Below are 5821 nucleotides of genomic sequence, written 5' to 3'. Positions count from 1 at the left end.
ATGTCCGGTTTCTGTACCTCCTCCAGAGGAGGAGCCTTCAGCTCTTACTATCAAGGCTTTGTGAAGGGCCTCGAAAACCTTGCAGTTTAACCCCTCTTAAGACTGCAGAGGAACGTCCTTTGCACGGTGAATCGAAGGACACTAAGACGAAACCTAAGAACGCTGCGGCCCGGGAAGCTAGAATGGCTGAGGCACAGTGACGGTCCCTGTGGCGGGTCCTCCCAGTGATTCTGTTGACGACCCTGACCTACCCCAGGCTCTGAAGGTGGATGACTCCTTAGATTCTGAGGATGAGAACCTTCCAAAGGTGGCCAGTCCAAACTATCACTACGAAAAGGGGAGACGTGAGTCGGAGCATACCTTTTGGCAGGAAAGGAAGGATATGGTTCTTGATGAGATATTCGAGACCCAGAAGCCTTCCAGATCCAGTCCAGCTCTGCCCTAGTCCAAGGGTTTGACAGCTGCCAAAAGGAAATCTATCGCCCACATAGCTGGAACTTCTAGTTCCTCAAGGGCAAGTTCCTCCTCTCGGTCCATTCCACTTTATTTTGTTGTAAAAAGGAAGTATTACGAGATCGAAGGGGAACCACATTCCACCATGACCCTCGACCCTTCGGTAGAGTCCCTAACGAAGAGTGTATGGACTCAGACCCTCTCCTTTCTGAAGGCCTCCCTCTCGGTAGTTGAGCTCCTGAACATAGAGAGAGGGGCAAAGTACGCCATGCAGGCTGCTTCGTGGCTCAATCTATGGCTAGGATCCTTAGGCTTCATGGTTCGCTCCCACGATCTTCCAAAGGAGTCCAGCAGGAAGACTATGGAGTCTTTCCTGTTGTCAGGTACCCGGACTCAAGTTTCTATCGCACCACATCATCAACCTGTGGACTATCGCCATTCCCAAGAGAAGGGATACCGTCATAGGCAGGTTCCATAAACAGGTGCCGAAAGTGGAGGTCTCTCGGTTGAGGAATTCCATCCTCGAGGGTCCATCTCTCTTTGTTTTGGAAGAGATAGAGAGGGCTGCTGAGCGATGGAGGAAATCGTCAAAGGATTCTCTCCTCCATAGGGCCATGACATCGCGGACCTATGGTAGACCATCCCAGTCTTCACTGCCTCAGCAAGCACCTTCCTCTTCTCTCCAGTCAACTTCTAGGTCCTCTGGACCTTCTAAGGTGTGTAGGTGGCCCTTTCCATCCAAAGGCCAGAAAGCGTCCAAGTCCTTCAAAGGAGAGAAGGGAGGTGGCTTAGGTGGTCACTCCATTAGGAATGGCATTCCTCATCACCTACCACCTGTAGGAGGATGCCTACACTGCCACTGGCAGAGGTGGCAACTCCAAGAGGGCAGATCCCTGGACAGTCGAAGTGATCACCCTAGGGTATCGCGTCCCGTTCATTCAATCTGTCTCTCATCTGACTTGAAATCCAGTGCATCTAAGCTTCTATGTGAAGGGATCCGCAAAGGAGCTGACCCTCTGAGCCGAAGTCCAGACCATGCTGTAGAAAGGGGCTCTCCAAGAGATTGCAGATGGGTCCCCAGGCTTCTACAGTCAAATTTTTCTGGTGAAAAAGGTGACTGGAGGCTGGAGACCAGTCATCGATCTCTCCCCTCTGAACTAAACAAGTTTGTTCAACAGACTCAGTTCAGAATCGAGACGGCAGACACGGTCATCCAAGCAGTTCGTCTAAGGGACTTCATGTGCACACTAGATGTGAAGGACACAAACTTCCAGATCCCAATCCATCTGTCTTCAAGGAAGTATCTAAGATTCATACACGAGGAAAAGACATACCAGTTCAAGGTTCTATGCTTCAGTCTCACGACAGTTCCTCAAGTATTCACCAGAGTGTTTGCCCTAGTGTCATCTTGGGCTCACAAGAACGGCATCCGTCTTCTCAGATATGTGGACGACTGTCTGATCCTAGCAGACTCAGAGACGACCCTTCTTCGTCTTCGGGACAGGCTTCTCAAGTTTTGTCAGGACCTGGGGGTTCTGATAAATCACGAGAAGTCATTACTGCAACCTTCACAGAGACTGGCATACCTCATTATGATCATAGACACCATCCAAGAGAAAGTCTTCCCATCAGACGAAAGGGTAAAGAGACTGAAGGAAGTTGCCGCACCCTTCCTCAGGAAAGAAGTGAGCGCAAACCCTTACCTCTAGAAACAAAAATCACATGAAATGCAGAAAAAACTAAGAGCATCTTTTCTGACCATATTTCTACCTGGTATACTGTTATCAAGCCTAAGACAATATTAGAACTCTCACCACTAATCTTTTCCCCTCGTAGTTTAGTCCTATTTCTGATGCGTGGCTTCCACATATTCTGTAAGTTATATTTGCAATATTATATACTGTTTAGGATACATTAAATGACACCATAAACTTTACCTCCATTTTTATATGCGTAAAGTCGTAAGATTACAGTAGTCATATTATAAGGGTAATATACGCAGTTGGGTGTTTGGTAATAGTAATGAATATTACGAACTATATAAATTTTAAATTTTGTATTAACTTATTGTTTTGTGTAAAGGAAGAGGGTTCTCAGCTTATGAGAAAGTAAATGAACAAGCAACAAGCTATGCTATAGTATAAGTATGAAAATACAAATAGTCTAATGATCAATACAATTTAATATAAATATACGGAAAGTTGTTAGATGAATAAAAATTGACCAATTACAGTATTGGATAAATGTTATAGTAATGTATGAACTCTCTGAGATACCAAATCCCGTAGATTTATTTAGCTAATTTGTTGGGCGTGTCGGAAATAGATAGTGTTCATAAGTCTCTCAGGTTTTTTAAAGGTAGGCTTTCCCGTCTTCCCTTTACTGTCTTTGGCAATAACCTATTAGAGTTACTGTCGCAGATGGCGATTCCTGTCGACAGCTTGCGGCCGGCACCTCTCCCATTGTGCCCCTGAGCATAACGACTCATGAGCTATAAAACTTTGGGGTTATTGCTGCAGATGGTGTGTTCCGACTTATTGCGGCCACCACCTGTCACAGGGCACAACAAAGCTCTGAGTTTTGTGAGGCCAGGACCTTCAGGACCTCTTACTAGGGCTTCTTCACCTTACTGGGAAGAGCCTGCTTTCCTGGTGTGTATCAGCACACAGTTAGACCTTTTCAACCTTGCTTGACACCATCCGAGCTCATGCCTCCTCCTGTAGGAGCATGCAAGGCTACTTGCCAATCACCTGTTGGAGCGCTGACAAGTGTTCGTAAAAGCATAGACCCTAGTCATGTGAGAGAGTCTTGCGCACCCAGCCACTAACCATTAGCGAAGTGCGCGGGGTAGCCCCTCTTGCTGACAATGGTCTGCGCACAACTACAGTTGCTCATAACCACGGCTATAGTGAGGTTCTGGCATGAACTACTTTGGCTGCACATCCACACTTGCCTTTTCTACAGCCAAATCTCACTACAACAAGGCTCATGAGACATAACTCTTTAGGGTTATTGCAGCAAATGGCGATTCCTGTTGACCACTTATAGCCGCTCCCTCTCACCATTGTGCCTCTAGGCCACAACAAATCTCATGAGACATAACCCTGTAGGATTTTTGCAGCAGATCACTCCCTATGGGATGGAGAGTTCTTTGGAGCTCCTTCATGGTGATGCTTGCCAAGTGCTTGCTGTGAAAAAATTAAAATAATAAGTAAAAAAAAAACTACAAATTATGTTATATATGGAAATTTTTTATTATCTTATTAAAATGTTTTTTTTTATATTTTGGTCATTCAACCTTGTCTAATCATATTTTTTTCAATATTAAACTTACCCGATAATCATGTAGCTGTCAACTCCGTTGCCCGACAGAATTCTATGGAGGGATACGCCAGCTATCACAATACTAGAAGGGGGTGTACTTACCAGCGCCACCTGTGGCCAGGTACTATAGTACTTCTTGTTGACACCTCCTCAATTTTTCCTCTGTCGTGCTTCCGGCAAGACGTTCTGGGATACGCTTATGATCTTGGAGTATTTTCACGGCTATTTGGTGAAGTATTTCTCTCAGATTTCGGCTGTCGCTTTACTGGAAAACTTCTATATTAGCTTAGATAGCTATTATTTAGTCCTGATTAACGGTTAACGATCTTTTGCTTGATTTTGAAACCCCACTTGGCTTACTCTTTTGATTCAAGATGTCTGACATGTCACAAGCCCCCACCCATAGACGATGTAGGTCTTGTAATAGGCGTATTCCGAAGGCCTCGGTAGATCCTCACACCGCTTGTTCTGACTGTAGGGAAAGGCCCTGTCAGTTAGAAGATCGATGTGAGGAATGCGCCGGACTTTCGGAACTTGATTTTGTCCGTCTTCTTAAGTATTCAACCAAGTTAGAGAGAGAGAGAGTTAGGAGGAGTTCTTCTCACTCTTCACTTTTTTCCTCACCTCATGATCCCCTACCTTTTCCTACCCCTGTAGTGGCTACCCCCGAACCTACTATTTGCCCTCAGCCTGATATGTCTGTTGTTTTGCGTGCCATTCAGGCCTTAGGTGACAAAGTAGAGTCAGTGGTTAGTGATCATAAGTCTCTTATGGCCGAAGTCAAGGAACTTAAGGTCAAGAGTGCAGTGGGTGGTATTAGTGCCAGTGCTGTGACGAGTGCTAGTGTCAGTGCAGTGCCAAGTGCTAGTGTCAGTGTCAGTGTGGTGCGTGAGGATACTTCTGTGCGTGCCAGTCGTCCTCCCAGTCCGGGACCTCTTGCAAGCTCCCAAGCCCAGGGGAGAAGCAATGTCGAAGGGCAAAAGGGTTCGGCAGGCCTTGATCGGCGCACAGAAGTATCCTCGGTGGTTGCGGGCGTGTCTTCCAGAGACCGTCACTCCCACCTGCAGACGATTGAGCCCGTCTTTTACTCGTCTGCTGATCAATTGTCAGGGAAGAAACGCTGGACTCAGGTCTCAAGACCACTCAAACGCAGAGTCCAGACCTCAAGAACTCAACCGGGCTGCAGTCATTGGATCAGCTCTGACTCGCCGCAGTCATCAGTTGAATGCACTCCGCCTAAGAGGAGTAAGGTTCTGCCGCAACAGATCTCTGCTGTTAAGGCTTTACCTCAGCAGACCTTAGTGTCTGCCGACCCCAAGTTGACTCTACTGCAGTCCATGCAGTCACAACTTGCGGTCTTGATGCATGAGTGTCAGGCTGAGAAGGTTACACCTCCTCCTGCGATCGCTCCGCCTGACCGCAGTACTGCCTGCCAGGCGTACGATGTTGAGGCTCCTCAGGATACCTTACCACGTTCTGAGTTTACTGTTTCCAGTGGTGTGCAGCTCCCTCCGCCTTCCTTAAGGCAACCTCAGCAATGGGAACAGGAAGCTTATACCTTACTTCCTCCGCTTCCACTTGCAGTTCCACCAGTGAGGCAACACTCTCTTGAGGTACAACAACCTCTCCCATCCATGAGTCAGTCTCCTCAGCTCTCGCTGCAGCGAGCTCAACCCTCCTCAAGGCAAGCACCTCAACACCTTAGCCTTGCGCCTCAGGAACCTCAACTCGCGAGACAATTACTGCGTTCTGCGCAGCCACTACCTCATCGCTCACAGCTCACACCTCAGGAACCTCAACTCGTTCCTCAGGAACTTGCTACTGCGCATCCGCCAACCACTCAGCAAGCGCAACCCTTGAGTTCAGACACTCATGCCAGGAGTCAGCCTCCTCCACCCATGCGCCTACCTTCTGCTACTTCTTTTGATCAGCCTTTGCAGACTGAGCCTCAGGTGTTCCCTCAACAGAGTCTTGAAGAGGAAACCACAAATATTGTTGTTCCAGCTCGTGCTGACTCTGCTGTTCAGCATACCTTACCGATCTC

This window comes from Palaemon carinicauda, chromosome 15 (assembly GCF_036898095.1).
Source record: "Palaemon carinicauda isolate YSFRI2023 chromosome 15, ASM3689809v2, whole genome shotgun sequence".
Taxonomy (NCBI): Eukaryota; Metazoa; Arthropoda; class Malacostraca; order Decapoda; family Palaemonidae; genus Palaemon; species Palaemon carinicauda.
The sequence above is the reverse complement of the archived record's forward strand: the minus strand, read 5'-3'. Positions refer to the sequence as shown.